This window comes from Calonectris borealis, chromosome 20 (assembly GCF_964195595.1).
Source record: "Calonectris borealis chromosome 20, bCalBor7.hap1.2, whole genome shotgun sequence".
Classification (NCBI taxonomy): Eukaryota; Metazoa; Chordata; class Aves; order Procellariiformes; family Procellariidae; genus Calonectris; species Calonectris borealis.
Window position 1 is genome coordinate 7,850,531 of NC_134331.1, and position 22,472 is coordinate 7,873,002.

Sequence of the window (22,472 nt, forward strand, 5' to 3'; positions counted from 1 at the left end):
AATACTCCCAGTACTCAGTAGCCCCAGCACCCATCAGCAAGACATACCCTGCACCCACTTATGCATAGTACCCAGCAGTCCCAGGGCCCAGCAACCAGCACCCCCAGTACCTAGCCAGGGGCTAGGCGCACCCAGCAACCCCAGTGCCCAGCACCCAGCACCCAGCCATGCCCAGCACCCGGACATGCCCAAAACCCAGCAACGCCAGTGCCTAGAACCCAGCACCCCCAGTGCCCAGAAACCAACAGCCCCAGCACCCCAGGGCCCAGTAACAAGCAACCTCAGCACACAGATATTCCCAGCACCCACCACACAGCCCAACCCGCAGCACCCACACATACCCAGCACAACCAGGGCCCAGCACACGTACATGCCAAGAATCCAGCACCCCCAGAGCACAGCCCCCAGCAACAGCAGCATGCGCACCCAGCACTGGATATGCCCAACACCCAGCACACTACCTCCAGCACCAAGAGATACTCTGCATTCAGTTATACATAGTACCCAGCAATACCAGGTTGCAGCACCCCCAGTACCTAGCATCCAGCACCCCCGCCGCCCAACACCCACCACCCGGACATGCCCAGCACACAGCACCCGCACAGCCCCACTGCCCAGTACCCAGCACCCAGACATGCCCAGCACTCAAAAATGCCCAGCGCCCGACACACCAGAATGCAGCAAACCAGCCCCCTATGTCCCCAGTGATCAGCACAGAGCACACGGACATGCCCAGCACCCAGAACCCGGACATGCCCAGCACTCCCAACACCCACAATCCAGCACCCTACAGGCCTCACAGCCAGCATGCTCAGTGCCCAGAAACCAGCATACCCAACACCCAGCATCCCCACCGCCCAGCACGCAGCACCCCCAGTGCCCAGCACGCCACACTTAGACATGACCAGCACGCGGACATGCCCAGCACTCAGCAACCCCAGTGCACAGAACCAAGCACCCCCAGCACCGAGAAACCAACAACCCCAGCGTCCAGCACCCAGCACCCCCAGGTCCCAGCAACCAACACCCGCACACGCCGAGCACCCCCACCGCCCAACACCCAGCACAGGGACATGCCCTGCACACCCAAAGACCATCAGCCCCAGTGCCAAGCACCCAGCACTGCCATTGCCTAGCACCCAGACACGCTGAGCACCCAGAACCTCCACCGCCCACCACTGCCAGTGCACAGTACCCAGCACCCGGTCATGACCAGCAACTGGAAATGCCCACAGCCAGCACCCCTAGATCCCAGCAGACGGCTCTCCCAGTGCCCAGCATCCAGTCATGCCAAGCACCTGGACATGCCCAGCACCCAATACCCCCAGCACCCAGTCATGCCAAGCACCTGGACATGCCCGGCACCCAATATCCCCAGCTCCCAGGAGCCCCAGCACCCAGCAGCAAGACATACCCTGCACCCGCTTATGCATAGTACCCAGCAGTCCCAGGGCCCAGCAACCAGCACCCCCAGGACTTGGCCCCCAGCACTCGCACCGCCCAGCAACCCCAGTGCACAGCACCCACTAACCCCATTGCCCAGCATCCCCAGCGCACAGCATCCAGCATATGGACATGCCCAGCACATGGACATGCCCACTAGCCAGCACCCCTAGTGCCCAGCACCCAGAGCTCCCTCCATCCATCACCCAGCACGCAGACATGCCCAGCGCTCAGCACCCCCACCACTCAACAGCCAGGATCAGGAAATGCCCGGCAACAAGCACTCCCCTGCCTACCACCGCCAGTGCCCAATAACCAGCACACAGACAATGCCCACCAGTCAGCATCCCCAGCGCCAAGCACTCAGTCCACAGGCATGCCCAGCACCCTGATATGCATAGTCCCCAGCAGTCCCAGTGCCCAGGACCCATCACTTGGACATGCCCAGCACCCTGCAGCCCCAGCGCCTAGAACGCAGTACCCCCCAATGACCAGCACCCAGCGCTGCCTGTAGCCAGCATCCACCACCCGGCATGATCATCACCTGGCCATTCCCAGCACCAAGACCTCCCAGTGCCCAGCACAGGGACATGTCGAGCACCCAGATATGCCCAACACCCAGACATGTCCAGAACCCACTCCACTCAGGGCCCAGCACACAGTACCCCCACGGCCCAGCACCGACACATGCCCCGCACCAAGCACTGCCAAGGCTACCAAGGGGTGCTAGGTGTGCTGGATGTTGCGCATTTGCGGTGCTGGAGATGGCTGGGTGCTGGACAGCTGAGAAGGGGCTGTAAAGGGAAGGTGAGAGCCGCGAACATATTTCAGTCCTGGCCAAATGTGTGTGGGAGCTCAACGGGGCACTCGACTGCTTTCCAGTTGGGCTCTGGCAAGGTTGACAGTTCAGTGCTACAGCAAGCGCATAGCCCCGGTGTTGGTGGGGGCCTCAAAGGGCTGCAAGGGAAGGCGAGTGCAACGAAAAACAGTCCATGTTGGTTCTTTCGGTGTTGGAGCGCCATCCAGTGGGTAGACGTTTCGGAGTTTGGCTGTGATCAAGGTAAGATGTAGGTTGGTGTTCAGGTGGGAGACCAAAGGGAGGGGGCCGGTGTCGGTGTGCTGAGAAGGGCCTGCCAAGGGAAGGTGAGGGTCAGCATCAACCTTGAGTCCTGGCTATACTCTCTTGGAGCCCCATGTGGTGGGTGGCCGCTTCGGAGCTTGGCTCTGAAGAGGGTAAGGGCTACGTTGACGTTAGTTGCGAGATGATACACAGAGCCCTGATGTTGGTGGGGCTTAGAAAGGGCTGCCAAGTGAGCGTGAGTGCCAGCATCAATCTTGAGTCCTGGTACTTCTGTGCCTGAGCCCCAGGAGGTGAGTGGCCGCTGCGGAGCTTGACTCTGATAAGCGCAAGGGATAGTTTGAGGTAAGGCGCGAGAACAAGCCACAGAGCCCCCGTGTTGGTGGGGCTGCCATGCGAGAGTGAGTGCCAGCATCAACCATGAGTCCTGGCTACTTCTGTGCCTGAGCCCCATGTGGTGGGTGGCCGTTTCAGAACTTGACTCTGCGGAGGGTAAGGGCTAGGTTGAGGTTAGGTGCGAGAACAGAGTCAGCGCCCCGGTGTTGGTGGAGGAGAGAAGGGCCTGCCAAGCGAATGTGGGGACCGGCATCAACCTTGACTGCTGGCTACTTCTGTGCCTGAGCCCCAGGAGGTGAGTGGCCGGTGCGGAGCTTGGCTCTGATGGGGCAAGGGATAGCTGGATGTTAGGCGGGAAAAGAACCACAGAGCCCCGGTGTTGGGGGGGGACTGAGAAGGGACTGTCAATGGATGGGGAGGGCCAGCATTGTCTTTGAGTCCTGGCTACTCTGTCCCTGAGCCCCAGGAGATGGGTCAGCCTTTAGGAGCTTAGCGCTGAGGAGGGGAAGCGATAGGTTGACGTTGGGAGGCATAATAAACACAGAGCCCCGGTGTTGGTGGGGCTGAGGAGGGGCTGCCAGGGGAGGTGAGGGCAAGTAGAAGCCTTCAGTTCTGGCTACTTCTGTGCCTGATCCCCATGTGGTGCATGGCCGCTTTGAAGCTGGGCTCTGATGAGGGTGAGGGATAGGTTGAGGTCAGGAGAGATGACAAAAGCAGCGCCCAGGTGTTGGGGGGCTGAGGAGAACCTGCCAAGCGAGCGTGAGTGCCAGCATCGACCTTGAGTCCTGGCTACTCTGTCCCTCAGCCCCATGAGGTGGGTCGGCGCTTTGGAGCTTAGGTTCTGATAAGGGCAAGGGATAGCTTGAGTTTAGGCGCGAGAAGAAGACACAGAGCCCCCGTGTTGGTGGGGCTGCCACGCGAGAGTGAGTGCCAGCATCACCCTTGAGCCCTGGCTACTTCCGTGCCTGAGCCCCATGAGGTGGGTGGCCGCTTTGGAGCTGGGTCTGATGAGGGTAAGGGCTCGGTTGACTTTAGGAGGGAGAAGGAACACAGTGCCCCAGTGTTGATGGGGCTGAGGAGGGTCTGCCAAGGGAAGGTGAGGGCAAGTAGAAACCTTCAGTTCTGGCAACTTCTGTGCCTGAGCCCCACGTGGTGAATGGCCGCTTCGGAGCTGGGTATCCATGTTGAGGGTAAGGGCTAGGTTGAAGTTAAGTGCGAGAACAGACACAGTGCCCCAGTATTGATGGGGCTGAGGAGGGGCTGCCAAGGCAAGGTGAGGGCCAGCATCGACCTTGAGTCCTGGCTACTCTGTCCCTGAGCCCCAGGAGATGGGTCGGCGTTTAGGAGCTTAGCGCTGAGGAGGGGAAGGGATAGGTTGACGTTGGGAGGCGTAACAAACAGAGAGCCCTGTGTTGGTGGCGCTGAGAAAGGGCTGCTAAGTGAGCGTGAGTGCCAGCATCAACCTTGACTGCTGGCTATTTCTGTGCCTGAGCCCATAAGGTGAGTGGCCGCTTCAGAGCTTTGCTCTGAGGAAGGGAAGGGCTAGGTTGACATTAGGTGCGAGAACAGACAGAGATCCTCAGTGTTGGTGGGATTGGTAAACGAATCTGAGTGCCAGCATCAACCTTGAGTCGTGGCTATACTCTCTTGGAGCCCCATGTGGTGGGTGGCCGCTTCGGAGCTTGGCTCTGAAGAGGGTAAGGGCTACGTTGACGTTAGTTGCGAGATGATACACAGAGCCCTGATGTTGGTGGGGCTTAGAAAGGGCTGCCAAGTGAGCGTGAGTGCCAGCATCAATCTTGAGTCCTGGTAGTTCTGTGCCTGAGCCCCAGGAGGTGAGTGTCCGCTGCGGAGCTTGACTCTGATAAGCGCAAGGGATAGTTTGAGGTAAGGCGCGAGAACAAGCCACAGAGCCCCCGTGTTGGTGGGGCTGCCATGCGAGAGTGAGTGCCAGCATCAACCATGAGTCCTGGCTACTTCTGTGCCTGAGCCCCATGTGGTGGGTGGCCGTTTCAGAACTTGACTCTGCGGAGGGTAAAGGCTAGGTTGAGGTTAGGTGCGAGAACAGAGTCAGCGCCCCGGTGTTGGTGGAGGAGAGAAGGGCCTGCCAAGCGAATGTGAGGACCGGCATCAACCTTGAGTCCTGGCTACTTCTGTGCCTGAGCCGCAGGAGGTGAGTGGCCGGTGCGGAGCTTGGCTCTGATGAGGGCAAGGGATAGCTGGATGTTAGGCGGGAAAAGAACCACAGAGCCCCGGTGTTGGGGGGGACTGAGAAGGGCCTGTCAAGGGATGGGGAGGGCCAGCATTGGCTTTGAGTCCTGGCTACTTCTGTGCCTGAGCCCCATGTGGTGGGTGGCCGCTTTGGAGCTAGGCTCTGATGAGGGTAAGGGCTCGGTTGACTTTAGGAGGGAGAAGGAACACAGAGCCCCATGTTGGTGGGGCTGAGGAGGGGCTGCCAAGGGAAGGTGAGGGCCAGCATCAACCTTGAGTCCTGGCTACTCTGTCCCTGAGCCCCAGGAGATGGGTCAGTCTTTAGGAGCTTAGCGCTGAGGAGGGGAAGCGATAGGTTGACGTTGGGAGGCAGAATAAACACAGAGCCCCGGTGTTGTTGGGGCTGAGGAGGGGCTGCCAGGGGAGGTGAGGGCAAGTAGAAGCCTTCAGTTCTGGCTACTTCTGTGCCTGATCCCCATGTGGTGCATGGCCGCTTTGAAGCTGGGCTCTGATGAGGGTGAGGGATAGGTTGAGGTCAGGAGAGATGACAAAAGCAGCGCCCAGGTGTTGGGGGGCTGAGGAGAACCTGCCAAGCGAGCGTGAGTGCCAGCATCGACCTTGAGTCCTGGCTACTCTGTCCCTCAGCCCCATGAGGTGGGTCGGCGCTTTGGAGCTTAGGTTCTGATAAGGGCAAGGGATAGCTTGAGTTTAGGCGCGAGAAGAAGACACAGAGCCCCCGTGTTGGTGGGGCTGCCACGCGAGAGTGAGTGCCAGCATCACCCTTGAGCCCTGGCTACTTCCGTGCCTGAGCCCCATGAGGTGGGTGGCCGCTTTGGAGCTGGGTCTGATGAGGGTAAGGGCTCGGTTGACTTTAGGAGGGAGAAGGAACACAGTGCCCCAGTGTTGATGGGGCTGAAGAGGGGCTGCCAAGGCAAGGTGAGGGCCAGCATCGACCTTGAGTCCTGGCTACTCTGTCCCTGAGCTCCAGGAGATGGGTCGGCGTTTAGGAGCTTAGCGCTGAGGAGGGGAAGGGATAGGTTGACGTTGGGAGGCGTAACAAACAGAGAGCCCTGGTGTTGGTGGCGCTGAGAAAGGGCTGCTAAGTGAGCGTGAGTGCCAGCATCAACCTTGACTGCTGTCTACTTCTGTGCCTGAGCCCATAAGGTGAGTGGCCGCTTCAGAGCTTTGCTCTGAGGAAGGGAAGGGCTAGGTTGACATTAGGTGCGAGAACAGACAGAGAGCCCCAGTGTTGGTGGGGCTGGTAAACGAATCTGAGTGCCAGCATCAGCCTTGAGTCGTGGCTATACTCTCTTGGAGCCCCATGTGGTGGGTGGCCGCTTCGGAGCTTGGCTCTGAAGAGGGTAAGGGCTACGTTGACGTTAGTTGCGAGATGATACACAGAGCCCTGATGTTGGTGGGGCTTAGAAAGGGCTGCCAAGTGAGCGTGAGTGCCAGCATCAATCTTGAGTCCTGGTACTTCTGTGCCTGAGCCCCAGGAGGTGAGTGGCCGCTGCGGAGCTTGACTCTGATAAGCGCAAGGGATAGTTTGAGGTAAGGTGCGAGAACAAGCCACAGAGCCCCCGTGTTGGTGGGGCTGCCATGCGAGAGTGAGTGCCAGCATCAACCATGAGTCCTGGCTACTTCTGTGCCTGAGCCCCATGTGGTGGGTGGCCGTTTCAGAACTTGACTCTGAGGAGGGTAAGGGCTAGGTTTAGGTTAGGTGCGAGAACAGAGTCAGCGCCCCGGTGTTGGTGGAGGAGAGAAGGGCCTGCCAAGCGAATGTGAGGACCGGCATCAACCTTGAGTCCTGGCTACTTCTGTGCCTGAGCCGCAGGAGGTGAGTGGCCGGTGCGGAGCTTGGCTCTGATGAGGGCAAGGGATAGCTGGATGTTAGGCGGGAAAAGAACCACAGAGCCCCGGTGTTGGGGGGGACTGAGAAGGGACTGTCAATGGATGGGGAGGGCCAGCATTGGCTTTGAGTCCTGGCTACTTCTGTGCCTGAGCCCCATGTGGTGTGTGGCCGCTTTGGAGCTAGGCTCTGATGAGGGTAAGGGCTCGGTTGACTTTAGGAGGGAGAAGGAACACAGAGCCCCATGTTGGTGGGGCTGAGGAGGGGCTGCCAAGGGAAGGTGAGGGCCAGCATCAACCTTGAGTCCTGGCTACTCTGTCCCTGAGCCCCAGGAGATGGGTCAGCCTTTAGGAGCTTAGCGCTGAGGAGGGGAAGCGATAGGTTGACGTTGGGAGGCAGAATAAACACAGAGCCCCGGTGTTGGTGGGGCTGAGGAGGGGCTGCCAGGGGAGGTGAGGGCAAGTAGAAGCCTTCAGTTCTGGCTACTTCTGTGCCTGATCCCCATGTGGTGGGTGGCCGCTTTGAAGCTGGGCTCTGATGAGGGTGAGGGATAGGTTGAGGTCAGGAGAGATAACAAAAGCAGCGCCCTGGTGTTGGGGGGCTGAGGAGAACCTGCCAAGCGAGCGTGAGTGCCAGCATCGACCTTGAGTCCTGGCTACTCTGTCCCTCAGCCCCATGAGGTGGGTCGGCGCTTTGGAGCTTAGGCTCTGATAAGGGCAAGGGATAGCTTGAGTTTAGGCGCGAGAAGAAGACACAGAGCCCCCGTGTTGGTGGGTCTGCCACGCGAGAGTGAGTGCCAGCATCACCCTTGAGCCCTGGCTACTTCCGTGCCTGAGCCCCATGAGGTGGGTGGCCGCTTTGGAGCTTGGCTCTGATGAGGGCAAGGGATAGCTGGATGTTAGGCGGGAAAAGAACCACAGAGCCCCGGTGTTGGGGGGGACTGAGAAGGGCCTGTCAATGGATGGGGAGGGCCAGCTTTGTCTTTGAGTCCTGGCTACTTCTGTGCTGGAGCCCCATGTGGTGGGTGGCCGCTTTGGAGCTAGGCTCTGATGAGGGTAAGGGCTCGGTTGACTTTAGGAGGGAGAAGGAACACAGAGCCCCATGTTGGTGGGGCTGAGGAGGGGCTGCCAAGGGAAGGTGAGGGCCAGCATCAACCTTGAGTCCTGGCTACTCTGTCCCTGAGCCCCAGGAGATGGAATGGCGCTTGGGAGCTTCGCTCGGATGATGGTGAGGGATACGTTGACTTTAGGAGGGATAATAAACACAGAGCTCCGGTGTTCGTGGGGATGAGTAGAGGCAGCCAAGGCAAGGTTAGTGCCAGCATCCACCTTGACTGCTGGCTACTTCTGTGCCTGAGCCGCAGGAGGTGAGTGGCCGCTGCGGAGCTTGGCTCTGAGGAGGGTAAGGGTTAGGTTGATGTTAAGTGCGAGAACATACAATAAAGTCCCGGTGTTATTGGGGCTGTGGACGGGCTGCCAAGGGAAGGTGAGGGCCAGCAACACCCTTGAGTCCTGCCTCTACTCTCTTGGATCCCCACGTGGTGGGGCTAGCTTGATCTTAGGCGCGAGAACAAGCCACAGCGCCCCCGTATTGTTGGGGCTGCCATGTGAGAGTGTGTGCCAGCATCAACCTTGAATCCTGGCTATGTCCGTGCCTGAGAACGTGTGGAGTGTGGCCGCTTCGGAGCTTAGCATGATGAGGGTAAGAGCTAGGTTGAGGTTCTGCGTTAGATAACGCCACCGACCACATGGCGCGCCAACAGAGGTAGCCCTCTTCGCGGCCCCGACAACAGCGGCCCCCTCCCTTAGTTCTCCCAGCTACATGTCGGCCTATGCCTTATTGTCACCAGAGCCCATTTCTAAAACGGCTTCCCACCAGATGGCGCTCCAACACAGAAGGAACCAGCATTGAAAGCTGTTTCCTGCTCTTGCGTTTCATGGGGGCTGTGCTCTCGCTCTACCGCCCATCCCTCAACCTTGCCACAGCCCAACTGCAAAACAGTCAATCGCCCCTTCGGGCTCCCATACACAAATAGGCAGGACAGAAACATGTTGGCTGCTCTCATCTTCCCTTGATAGACCCTTCTCAGACGTCCAGGACCCAGCCACCTCCAGCACCCCAAATGCACCATATCCACCACACTTAGCATCTCTTGCTGCACGTTGGTGGTGCTTGGTGCTGGGCATGTTCTGTTGTTGAGTGGTGGGGGTGCTGGGTGGTGGGCACTGCGGGGGCTGGCTTGCTGTCATGTCCTGGTGCTGGGTGCTGGGTGCGAGGCCTTGAGCATAGTGGGTTCTGGACATCTATGGGTGCCAGGCATCTTAGGCTGCTGGGCATTTCCAAGTGATGGGTCCTAGGCACTGGGACTGCTGGGTGCTTGGGGTGCTGGGTGCTAGCTGGTGTAGGTGCTGAGGGCTAGGCCCTGGGAGTGCTGGTTGCTGGGCCCTGGGAGCGGTGGGTAATATGCATGAAGAGAGGGCAGGGTATGTCTTGCTGCTGGGCACTGCGGCTGCTGGGTGGTAGTGATGTCCAGGTGGTGTGTGTTGGCAGTGGGTGTGCTGGGCTGCGTGATAGTCCGGGAGGTATTGGGCCGTGGGGGTGCTGAGCAGTGGGGTTTCTTGGTGCTGTGTGGAGGGTATGATGGGTGCACTGCACTGGCGTTCTGAATGCTGAGCACTGCAGGTGCTCTGTGCTGGGCATGTCCAGGTGCTATGTGCTGATCACTGCAGATGTTGGGGGCTGCTTTGCTGGGATCTGGTGTGTTGGGCACTGGGCATGTTTGGGTGCTGGGCATGGCTGGGTGCTAGGCACTGGCGATATGGGGTGGTGGGGGTGCTACGTGCTGGGCATGTCCGGTTTGTGGTGGGTGTTGGGCAGTGGGAGTACTGGGGGTGCTGGGCCCTGGCATTGCTGGGTAGTAGGCATAACTGAGTGCAGAGTATGTCTTGGTGGTGGATGCTGATGTGCTGGAGGTACTGGGTGCTGGGTGTTGGGCATATGTGGTGCTGGGTGGTTGTGCTGGGGATGCTGGATGCTGTGCTCTGAGAGTGCTGAATTCCTGGCGTCTGTGTGCTGGGCATGTGGGGGTGCTGTGTTTGGGCCCTGGGCATGACCGGGTGCAGGGTGCTGGGCACTGGGGGTGGTGGCTACTGGGAGCAAGAGGTGCTGGCTGTGAGCATTTCCAGTTGCTGGTCATGACGGGCTGCTGGGAGTGTCCAGGTGCTGGGCATGTCCGGATGCTGTGTGCTCGGCACTTGGGGTTCTGGGTGGTGGGCAGTGAGGGTGCTGGGAATTAGTGCTGGGCCATGGGGGCGCTGGTTGCTGTGTATGTCCGGGTGCTGGGCATGTCTGGGTGCTGGGTACTTGGGGTGCTGGGGGTACTGGATGCTGGCTGTTGGGTTTGCTGGTTTCTGGGCACAGGGGGTGCTGGCTGCCGAGTGCTGCGGGTGCTGGGCATGTGCGGGTGCTATGTGCTGATCCCTGGGGATGGTGGGGGCTGGTTTGCTGGGTTCTGGTGTGTTGGGCGCTGGGTATGGCTGGGTGCTGGTCATGGCTGGGTACTGGGCACTGGTAGCGTGGGGCAATGGGGGTGCTGCGTGCTGGACACGTCCGGGTGGTGGGTGTTGGGCGGTGGGGGTGCTGGGTGCTGGGCCCTGCTATTGCTGGGTAGTAGGCATAACTGCTTGCAGGGTATCTCTTGGTGGTGGGTCCTGGAGGTACAGGGTGCTGCGTGCTGGCCATATTCGGTGCTGGGTGCTGAGCATATCCGGTGCTGGCTGCGTGCTCTGGGGTTGCTGTAGTCTGGGGATGCTGGATTCTTGGCATGTGCGTGTGCTGGGCCCTGGTTGTGCTGGGTATGTGTCGGTGCTGGTTGTTGGGCAGTATGGGTGCCGTGTGGTGGGCCCTGGGCATGCCCGGCTGCTGTGTGATGGGCACTCGGGGCTGCTGAGAGGTGGGAAGCTGCCTGCTGGGCATGTGTGAGTGGTGGGGAGGTCTGGGTGCTGGGCATACCTGGGTGCTGGGTACTGGGCAGTGGGGCTGGTGGGCGGGGGGGGTGCTGTGTGCTGGGCATGTCCGGGCGGTGTGTGTTGGGTGGTGGAAGTGCTGGGCGCTGGGCGCTGGGACTGTGGCTTTCTGGGCGCTGGGGGTGCTGGGTTCTGTGCCCTGGGGTTGCTGGGTGCTGGGCGGTGCAGGTGCTGGTGGCTAGGTAGTGGGGGTGCTGGTTGCTGGGCCCTGGGACTGCTGGGTACCATGCATAAGCGGGTACAGGGTATGTCTTGCTGCTGCATGCTGGGTGCTGGGGCGGGGGCTACTGGGAGCTGGGGTTATTGTGTGCTGGGCCCTGGGGTGTTTGGTGCTGGGCATGTCCAGGTGCTTGGCATGACCCGGTGCTGGGCCCTGTGGGTGCTGGCTGCTGGGAGCTAGGGGTGCTGGCAGTGGGCATTTCCAGTTGCTGGTCATGACCAGGAGCTATGTGCTGGGTATGTCCAGGTGCTGGGCATGTCCGGATGCTGTGTGCTCGGCACTTGGGGTTCTGGGTGGTGGGCAGTGAGGGTACTGGGCGCTGGGATGCTGGGATGCTGGGTGCTGGGTGCTGGGCACTGGGGCTGCTGGGTGGTGGGCATGTCCAGGTGCTGTGTGTTGGCGGTGGGTATGCTGGGTTGTGCGCATGTCCGGGAATTAGTGCTGGGCCATGGGGGCGCTGGGTACTGGGCAGTGGGATTTCTTGGTGCTGGGTGGAGGGTATGACGGGTGCATGGCGTGGTTTAACCCCAGCCAGCAAATAAACCCCAAGCAGCTGCTCGCTCACTCCCCCGCCTCCCCCCAGGCCCCGCCCCCGTGGCATGGGGGAGAGAAGCGGGGGAGCACAAGTAGGAAAACTCCCGTGTTGAGATAAAAACAGTTTAATAATTGAAATAAAATGAAGTAGAACAGTAAGAAGAACCAGGAGAACAACAAGAATAACAGACTATACAAAGCTGGCAATGTACAATGGAACTGCTCACTGCCGCCGGCTGCGTGTCACGAAGCGGGGGAGGGGGAGCCTCCCCGCCCCCCCTCCCGTTTTCATACTCAGCATGATGTTACATGGTATAGAATACCCCATTGGTCAGCTGGGTCAAGCACCCCGGCTGTGCTCTGCGCCGCCCCCCCTCCCCCGCCCCGAGAGCTTCGCCTGCACACGGCTCGGCGTGGGAGGCCGAAAAGAGAAAACAAAACAAAAGTCTCCCCTGTGCAAGCTCTGCCCAGCAACAACAGAAGCATCAATGGGCCATCAACGCTCCTCTCATACCAAACCCAAAAGGCAGCACACCCCCCAAGCTCCTGGGAAGAAAGTTACCTCTGTGCCAGCCGGAAGCAGGACCGTGCAGTGCGCTGGCGTTCGGAGTGCTGGGTCCTAGGAGTGCTGGGTGCTGTGTATGTCCGGGTGCTGGGCATGTCTGGGTGCTGGGTACTTGGGGTACTGGATGCTGGCTGTTGGGTATGCTGGTTTCTGGGCACAGGGGGTGCTGGCTGCCGAGTGCTGCGGGTGCTGGGCATGTGCGGGTGCTATGTGCTGATCCCTGGGGATGGTGGGGGCTGGTTTGCTGGGTTCTGGTGTGTTGGGCGCTGGGTATGGCTGGGTGCTGGTCATGGCTGGGTACTGGGCACTGGTAGTGTGGGGCAATGGGGGTGCTGCGTGCTGGACACGTCTGGGTGGTGGGTGTTGGGCGGTGGGGGTGCTGGGTGCTGGGCCCTGCTATTGCTGGGTAGTAGGCATAACTGCTTGCAGGGTATCTCTTGGTGGTGGGTCCTGGAGGTACAGGGTGCTGCGTGCTGGCCGTATTTGGTGCTGGGTGCTGAGCATATCCGGTGCTGGCTGCGTGCTCTGGGGTTGCTGTAGTCTGGGGATGCTGGATTCTTGGCATGTGCGTGTGCTGGGCCCTGGTTGTGCTGGGTATGTGTCGGTGCTGGTTGTTGGGCAGTATGGGTGCCGTGTGGTGGGCCCTGGGCATGCCCGGCTGCTGTGTGATGGGCACTCGGGGCTGCTGAGAGGTGGGAAGCTGCCTGCTGGGCATGTGTGAGTGGTGGGGAGGTCTGGGTGCTGGGCATACCTGGGTGCTGGGTACTGGGCAGTGGGGCTGGTGGGCGGGGGGGGTGCTGTGTGCTGGGCATGTCGGGGCGGTGTGTGTTGGGTGGTGGAAGTGCTGGGCGCTGGGCGCTGGGACTGTGGCTTTCTGGGCGCTGGGGGTGCTGGGTTCTGTGCCCTGGGGTTGCTGGGTGCTGGGCGTGACTGGGTGGTGGGTGCTGCCCTGAGGTTGCTGGGTGCTGGGCGGTGCAGGTGCTGGTGGCTAGGTAGTGGGGGTGCTGGTTGCTGGGCCCTGGGACTGCTGGGTACCATGCATAAGCGGGTACAGGGTATGTCTTGCTGCTGCATGCTGGGTGCTGGGGCGGGGGCTACTGGGAGCTGGGGTTATTGTGTGCTGGGCCCTGGGGTGTTTGGTGCTGGGCATTTCCAGGTGCTTGGCATGACCCGGTGCTGGGCCCTGTGGGTGCTGGCTGCTGGGAGCTAGGGGTGCTGGCAGTGGGCATTTCCAGTTGCTGGTCATGACCAGGAGCTATGTGCTGGGTATGTCCAGGTGCTGGGCATGTCCGGATGCTGTGTGCTCGGCACTTGGGGTTCTGGGTAGTGGGCAGTGAGGGTACTGGGCGCTGGGATGCTGGGATGCTGGGTGCTGGGTGCTGGGCACTGGGGCTGCTGGGTGGTGGGCATGTCCAGGTGCTGTGTGTTGGCGGTGGGTATGCTGGGTTGTGCGCATGTCCGGGAATTAGTGCTGGGCCATGGGGGCGCTGGGTACTGGGCAGTGGGATTTCTTGGTGCTGGGTGGAGGGTATGACGGGTGCATGGCGTGGTTTAACCCCAGCCAGCAAATAAACCCCAAGCAGCTGCTCGCTCACTCCCCCGCCTCCCCCCAGGCCCCCCCCCCGTGGCATGGGGGAGAGAAGCGGGGGAGCACAAGTAGGAAAACTCCCGTGTTGAGATAAAAACAGTTTAATAATTGAAATAAAATGAAGTAGAACAGTAAGAAGAACCAGGAGAACAACAAGAATAACAGACTATACAAAGCTGGCAATGTACAATGGAACTGCTCACTGCCGCCGGCTGCGTGTCACGAAGCGGGGGAGGGGGAGCCTCCCCGCCCCCCCTCCCGTTTTCATACTCAGCATGATGTTACATGGTATAGAATACCCCATTGGTCAGCTGGGTCAAGCACCCCGGCTGTGCTCTGCGCCGCCCCCCCTCCCCCGCCCCGAGAGCTTCGCCTGCACACGGCTCGGCATGGGAGGCCGAAAAGAGAAAACAAAACAAAAGTCTCCCCTGTGCAAGCTCCGCCCAGCAACAACAGAAGCATCAATGGGCCATCAACGCTCCTCTCATACCAAACCCAAAAGGCAGCACACCCCCCAAGCTCCTGGGAAGAAAGTTACCTCTGTGCCAGCTGGAAGCAGGACCGTGCAGTGCGCTGGCGTTCGGAGTGCTGGGTCCTAGGAGTGCTGGGTGCTGTGTATGTCCGGGTGCTGGGCATGTCTGGGTGCTGGGTACTTGGGGTACTGGATGCTGGCTGTTGGGTATGCTGGTTTCTGGGCACAGGGGGTGCTGGCTGCCGAGTGCTGCGGGTGCTGGGCATGTGCGGGTGCTATGTGCTGATCCCTGGGGATGGTGGGGGCTGGTTTGCTGGGTTCTGGTGTCTTGGGCGCTGGGTATGGCTGGGTGCTGGTCATGGCTGGGTACTGGGCACTGGTAGTGTGGGGCAATGGGGGTGCTGCGTGCTGGACACGTCCGGGTGGTGGGTGTTGGGCGGTGGGGGTGCTGGGTGCTGGGCCCTGCTATTGCTGGGTAGTAGGCATAACTGCTTGCAGGGTATCTCTTGGTGGTGGGTCCTGGAGTTACAGGGTGCTGCGTGCTGGCCATATTCGGTGCTGGGTGCTGAGCATATCCGGTGCTGGCTGCGTGCTCTGGGGTTGCTGTAGTCTGGGGATGCTGGATTCTTGGCATGTGCGTGTGCTGGGCCCTGGTTGTGCTGGGTATGTGTCGGTGCTGGTTGTTGGGCAGTATGGGTGCCGTGTGGTGGGCCCTGGGCATGCCCGGCTGCTGTGTGATGGGCACTCGGGGCTGCTGAGAGGTGGGAAGCTGCCTGCTGGGCATGTGTGAGTGGTGGGGAGGTCTGGGTGCTGGGCATACCTGGGTGCTGGGTACTGGGCAGTGGGGCTGGTGGGCGGGGGGGGTGCTGTGTGCTGGGCATGTCCGGGCGGTGTGTGTTGGGTGGTGGAAGTGCTGGGCGCTGGGACTGTGGCTTTCTGGGCGCTGGGGGTGCTGGGTTCTGTGCCCTGGGGTTGCTGGGTGCTGGGCGTGACTGGGTGGTGGGTGCTGCCCTGAGGTTGCTGGGTGCTGGGCGGTGCAGGTGCTGGTGGCTAGGTAGTGGGGGTGCTGGTTGCTGGGCCCTGGGACTGCTGGGTACCATGCATAAGCGGGTACAGGGTATGTCTTGCTGCTGCATGCTGGGTGCTGGGGCGGGGGCTACTGGGAGCTGGGGTTATTGTGTGCTGGGCCCTGGGGTGTTTGGTGCTGGGCATTTCCAGGTGCTTGGCATGACCCGGTGCTGGGCCCTGTGGGTGCTGGCTGCTGGGAGCTAGGGGTGCTGGCAGTGGGCATTTCCAGTTGCTGGTCATGACCAGGAGCTATGTGCTGGGTATGTCCAGGTGCTGGGCATGTCCGGATGCTGTGTGCTCGGCACTTGGGGTTCTGGGTGGTGGGCAGTGAGGGTACTGGGCGCTGGGATGCTGGGATGCTGGGTGCTGGGTGCTGGGCACTGGGGCTGCTGGGTGGTGGGCATGTCCAGGTGCTGTGTGTTGGCGGTGGGTATGCTGGGTTGTGCGCATGTCCGGGAATTAGTGCTGGGCCATGGGGGCGCTGGGTACTGGGCAGTGGGATTTCTTGGTGCTGGGTGGAGGGTATGACGGGTGCATGGCGTGGTTTAACCCCAGCCAGCAAATAAACCCCAAGCAGCTGCTCGCTCACTCCCCCGCCTCCCCCCAGGCCCCCCCCCCGTGGCATGGGGGAGAGAAGCGGGGGAGCACAAGTAGGAAAACTCCCGTGTTGAGATAAAAACAGTTTAATAATTGAAATAAAATGAAGTAGAACAGTAAGAAGAACCAGGAGAACAACAAGAATAACAGACTATACAAAGCTGGCAATGTACAATGGAACTGCTCACTGCCGCCGGCTGCGTGTCACGAAGCGGGGGAGGGGGAGCCTCCCCGCCCCCCCTCCCGTTTTCATACTCAGCATGATGTTACATGGTATAGAATACCCCATTGGTCAGCTGGGTCAAGCACCCCGGCTGTGCTCTGCGCCGCCCCCCCTCCCCCGCCCCGAGAGCTTCGCCTGCACACGGCTCGGCATGGGAGGCCGAAAAGAGAAAACAAAACAAAAGTCTCCCCTGTGCAAGCTCCGCCCAGCAACAACAGAAGCATCAATGGGCCATCAACGCTCCTCTCATACCAAACCCAAAAGGCAGCACACCCCCCAAGCTCCTGGGAAGAAAGTTACCTCTGTGCCAGCTGGAAGCAGGACTGTGCAGTGCGCTGGCGTTCGGAGTGCTGGGTCCTAGGAGTGCTGGGTGCTGTGTATGTCCGGGTGCTGGGCATGTCTGGGTGCTGGGTACTTGGGGTACTGGATGCTGGCTGTTGGGTATGCTGGTTTCTGGGCACAGGGGGTGCTGGCTGCCGAGTGCTGCGGGTGCTGGGCATGTGCGGGTGCTATGTGCTGATCCCTGGGGATGGTGGGGGCTGGTTTGCTGGGTTCTGGTGTCTTGGGCGCTGGGTATGGCTGGGTGCTGGTCATGGCTGGGTACTGGGCACTGGTAGTGTGGGGCAATGGGGGTGCTGCGTGCTGGACACGTCCGGGTGGTGGGTGTTGGGCGGTGGGGGTGCTGGGTGCTGGGCCCTGCTATTGCTGGGTAGTAGGCATAACTGCTTGCAGGGTATCTCTTGGTGGTGGGTCCTGGAGTTACAGGGTGCTGCGTGCTGGCCATATTCGGTGCTGGGTGCTGAGCATATCCGGTGCTGGCTGCGTGCTCTGGGGTTGCTGTAGTCTGGGGATGCTGGATTCTTGGCATGTGCGTGTGCTGGGCCCTGGTTGTGCTGGGTATGTGTCGGTGCTGGTTGTTGGGCAGTATGGGTGCTGTGTGGTGGGCCCTGGGCATGCCCGGCTGCTGTGTGATGGGCACTCGGGGCTGCTGAGAGGTGGGAAGCTGCCTGCTGGGCATGTGTGAGTGGTGGGGAGGTCTGGGTGCTGGGCATACCTGGGTGCTGGGTACTGGGCAGTGGGGCTGGTGGGCGGGGGGGGTGCTGTGTGCTGGGCATGTCCGGGCGGTGTGTGTTGGGTGGTGGAAGTGCTGGGCGCTGGGACTGTGGCTTTCTGGGCGCTGGGGGTGCTGGGTTCTGTGCCCTGGGGTTGCTGGGTGCTGGGCGTGACTGGGTGGTGGGTGCTGCCCTGAGGTTGCTGGGTGCTGGGCGGTGCAGGTGCTGGTGGCTAGGTAGTGGGGGTGCTGGTTGCTGGGCCCTGGGACTGCTGGGTACCATGCATAAGCGGGTACAGGGTATGTCTTGCTGCTGCATGCTGGGTGCTGGGGCGGGGGCTACTGGGAGCTGGGGTTATTGTGTGCTGGGCCCTGGGGTGTTTGGTGCTGGGCATTTCCAGGTGCTTGGCATGACCCGGTGCTGGGCCCTGTGGGTGCTGGCTGCTGGGAGCTAGGGGTGCTGGCAGTGGGCATTTCCAGTTGCTGGTCATGACCAGGAGCTATGTGCTGGGTATGTCCAGGTGCTGGGCATGTCCGGATGCTGTGTGCTCGGCACTTGGGGTTCTGGGTGGTGGGCAGTGAGGGTACTGGGTGCTGGGATGCTGGGATGCTGGGTGCTGGGTGCTGGGCACTGGGGCTGCTGGGTGGTGGGCATGTCCAGGTGCTGTGTGTTGGCGGTGGGTATGCTGGGTTGTGCGCATGTCCGGGAATTAGTGCTGGGCCATGGGGGCGCTGGGTACTGGGCAGTGGGATTTCTTGGTGCTGGGTGGAGGGTATGACGGGTGCATGGCGTGGTTTAACCCCAGCCAGCAAATAAACCCCAAGCAGCTGCTCGCTCACTCCCCCGCCTCCTCCCAGGCCCCCCCCGTGGCATGGGGGAGAGAAGCGGGGGGGGACAAGTAGGAAAACTCCCGTGTTGAGATAAAAACAGTTTAATAATTGAAATAAAATGAAGTAGAACAGTAAGAAGAACCAGGAGAACAACAAGAATAACAGACTATACAAAGCTGGCAATGTACAATGGAACTGCTCACTGCCGCCGGCTGCGTGTCACGAAGCGGGGGAGGGGGAGCCTCCCCGCCCCCCCTCCCGTTTTCATACTCAGCATGATGTTACATGGTATAGAATACCCCATTGGTCAGCTGGGTCAAGCACCCCGGCTGTGCTCTGCGCCGCCCCCCCTCCCCCGCCCCGAGAGCTTCGCCTGCACACGGCTCGGCATGGGAGGCCGAAAAGAGAAAACAAAACAAAAGTCTCCCCTGTGCAAGCTCCGCCCAGCAACAACAGAAGCATCAATGGGCCATCAACGCTCCTCTCATACCAAACCCAAAAGGCAGCACACCCCCCAAGCTCCTGGGAAGAAAGTTACCTCTGTGCCAGCCGGAAGCAGGACCGTGCAGTGCGCTGGCGTTCGGAGTGCTGGGTCCTAGGAGTGCTGGGTGCTGTGTATGTCCGGGTGCTGGGCATGTCTGGGTGCTGGGTACTTGGGGTGCTGGGGGTACTGGATGCTGGCTGTTGGGTATGCTGGTTTCTGGGCACAGGGGGTGCTGGCTGCCGAGTGCTGCGGGTGCTGGGCATGTGCGGGTGCTATGTGCTGATCCCTGGGGATGGTGGGGGCTGGTTTGCTGGGTTCTGGTGTGTTGGGCGCTGGGTATGGCTGGGTGCTGGTCATGGCTGGGTACTGGGCACTGGTAGTGTGGGGCAATGGGGGTGCTGCGTGCTGGACACGTCCGGGTGGTGGGTGTTGGGCGGTGGGGGTGCTGGGCCCTGCTATTGCTGGGTAGTAGGCATAACTGCTTGCAGGGTATCTCTTGGTGGTGGGTCCTGGAGGTACAGGGTGCTGCGTGCTGGCCGTATTTGGTGCTGGGTGCTGAGCATATCCGGTGCTGGCTGCGTGCTCTGGGGTTGCTATAGTCTGGGGATGCTGGATTCTTGGCATGTGCGTGTGCTGGGCCCTGGTTGTGCTGGGTATGTGTCGGTGCTGGTTGTTGGGCAGTATGGGTGCCGTGTGGTGGGCCCTGGGCATGCCCGGCTGCTGTGTGATGGGCACTCGGGGCTGCTGAGAGGTGGGAAGCTGCCTGCTGGGCATGTGTGAGTGGTGGGGAGGTCTGGGTGCTGGGCATACCTGGGTGCTGGGTACTGGGCAGTGGGGCTGGTGGGCGGGGGGGGTGCTGTGTGCTGGGCATGTCGGGGCGGTGTGTGTTGGGTGGTGGAAGTGCTGGGCGCTGGGCGCTGGGACTGTGGCTTTCTGGGCGCTGGGGGTGCTGGGTTCTGTGCCCTGGGGTTGCTGGGTGCTGGGCGTGACTGGGTGGTGGGTGCTGCCCTGAGGTTGCTGGGTGCTGGGCGGTGCAGGTGCTGGTGGCTAGGTAGTGGGGGTGCTGGTTGCTGGGCCCTGGGACTGCTGGGTACCATGCATAAGCGGGTACAGGGTATGTCTTGCTGCTGGATGCTGGGTGCTGGGGCGGGGGCTACTGGGAGCTGGGGTTATTGTGTGCTGGGCCCTGGGGTGTTTGGTGCTGGGCATTTCCAGGTGCTTGGCATGACCCGGTGCTGGGCCCTGTGGGTGCTGGCTGCTGGGAGCTAGGGGTGCTGGCAGTGGGCATTTCCAGTTGCTGGTCATGACCAGGAGCTATGTGCTGGGTATGTCCAGGTGCTGGGCATGTCCGGATGCTGTGTGCTCGGCACTTGGGGTTCTGGGTGGTGGGCAGTGAGGGTACTGGGCGCTGGGATGCTGGGATGCTGGGTGCTGGGTGCTGGGCACTGGGGCTGCTGGGTGGTGGGCATGTCCAGGTGCTGTGTGTTGGCGGTGGGTATGCTGGGTTGTGCGCATGTCCGGGAATTAGTGCTGGGCCATGGGGGCGCTGGGTACTGGGCAGTGGGATTTCTTGGTGCTGGGTGGAGGGTATGACGGGTGCATGGCGTGGTTTAACCCCAGCCAGCAAATAAACCCCAAGCAGCTGCTCGCTCACTCCCCCGCCTCCCCCCAGGCCCCCCCCCCGTGGCATGGGGGAGAGAAGCGGGGGAGCACAAGTAGGAAAACTCCCGTGTTGAGATAAAAACAGTTTAATAATTGAAATAAAATGAAGTAGAACAGTAAGAAGAACCAGGAGAACAACAAGAATAACAGACTATACAAAGCTGGCAATGTACAATGGAACTGCTCACTGCTGCCGGCTGCGTGTCACGAAGCGGGGGAGGGGGAGCCTCCCCGCCCCCCCTCCCGTTTTCATACTCAGCATGATGTTACATGGTATAGAATACCCCATTGGTCAGCTGGGTCAAGCACCCCGGCTGTGCTCTGCGCCGCCCCCCCTCCCCCGCCCCGAGAGCTTCGCCTGCACACGGCTCGGCGTGGGAGGCCGAAAAGAGAAAACAAAACAAAAGTCTCCCCTGTGCAAGCTCTGCCCAGCAACAACAGAAGCATCAATGGGCCATCAACGCTCCTCTCATACCAAACCCAAAAGGCAGCACACCCCCCAAGCTCCTGGGAAGAAAGTTACCTCTGTGCCAGCCGGAAGCAGGACCGTGCAGTGCGCTGGCGTTCGGAGTGCTGGGTCCTAGGAGTGCTGGGTGCTGTGTATGTCCGGGTGCTGGGCATGTCTGGGTGCTGGGTGCTGGGTACTTGGGGTGCTGGGGGTACTGGATGCTGGCTGTTGGGTATGCTGGTTTCTGGGCACAGGGGGTGCTGGCTGCCGAGTGCTGCGGGTGCTGGGCATGTGCGGGTGCTATGTGCTGATCCCTGGGGATGGTGGGGGCTGGTTTGCTGGGTTCTGGTGTGTTGGGCGCTGGGTATGGCTGGGTGCTGGTCATGGCTGGGTACTGGGCACTGGTAGTGTGGGGCAATGGGGGTGCTGCGTGCTGGACACGTCCGGGTGGTGGGTGTTGGGCGGTGGGGGTGCTGGGTGCTGGGCCCTGCTATTGCTGGGTAGTAGGCATAACTGCTTGCAGGGTATCTCTTGGTGGTGGGTCCTGGAGGTACAGGGTGCTGCGTGCTGGCCATATTCGGTGCTGGGTGCTGAGCATATCCGGTGCTGGCTGCGTGCTCTGGGGTTGCTGTAGTCTGGGGATGCTGGATTCTTGGCATGTGCGTGTGCTGGGCCCTGGTTGTGCTGGGTATGTGTCGGTGCTGGTTGTTGGGCAGTATGGGTGCTGTGTGGTGGGCCCTGGGCATGCCCGGCTGCTGTGTGATGGGCACTCGGGGCTGCTGAGAGGTGGGAAGCTGCCTGCTGGGCATGTGTGAGTGGTGGGGAGGTCTGGGTGCTGGGCATACCTGGGTGCTGGGTACTGGGCAGTGGGGCTGGTGGGCGGGGGGGGTGCTGTGTGCTGGGCATGTCCGGGCGGTGTGTGTTGGGTGGTGGAAGTGCTGGGCGCTGGGACTGTGGCTTTCTGGGCGCTGGGGGTGCTGGGTTCTGTGCCCTGGGGTTGCTGGGTGCTGGGCGTGACTGGGTGGTGGGTGCTGCCCTGAGGTTGCTGGGTGCTGGGCGGTGCAGGTGCTGGTGGCTAGGTAGTGGGGGTGCTGGTTGCTGGGCCCTGGGACTGCTGGGTACCATGCATAAGCGGGTACAGGGTATGTCTTGCTGCTGCATGCTGGGTGCTGGGGCGGGGGCTACTGGGAGCTGGGGTTATTGTGTGCTGGGCCCTGGGGTGTTTGGTGCTGGGCATTTCCAGGTGCTTGGCATGACCCGGTGCTGGGCCCTGTGGGTGCTGGCTGCTGGGAGCTAGGGGTGCTGGCAGTGGGCATTTCCAGTTGCTGGTCATGACCAGGAGCTATGTGCTGGGTATGTCCAGGTGCTGGGCATGTCCGGATGCTGTGTGCTCGGCACTTGGGGTTCTGGGTGGTGGGCAGTGAGGGTACTGGGCGCTGGGATGCTGGGTGCTGGGTGCTGGGCACTGGGGCTGCTGGGTGGTGGGCATGTCCAGGTGCTGTGTGTTGGCGGTGGGTATGCTGGGTTGTGCGCATGTCCGGGAATTAGTGCTGGGCCATGGGGGCGCTGGGTACTGGGCAGTGGGATTTCTTGGTGCTGGGTGGAGGGTATGACGGGTGCATGGCGTGGTTTAACCCCAGCCAGCAAATAAACCCCAAGCAGCTGCTCGCTCACTCCCCCGCCTCCCCCCAGGCCCCCCCTGTGGCATGGGGGAGAGAAGCGGGGGGGGACAAGTAGGAAAACTCCCGTGTTGAGATAAAAACAGTTTAATAATTGAAATAAAATGA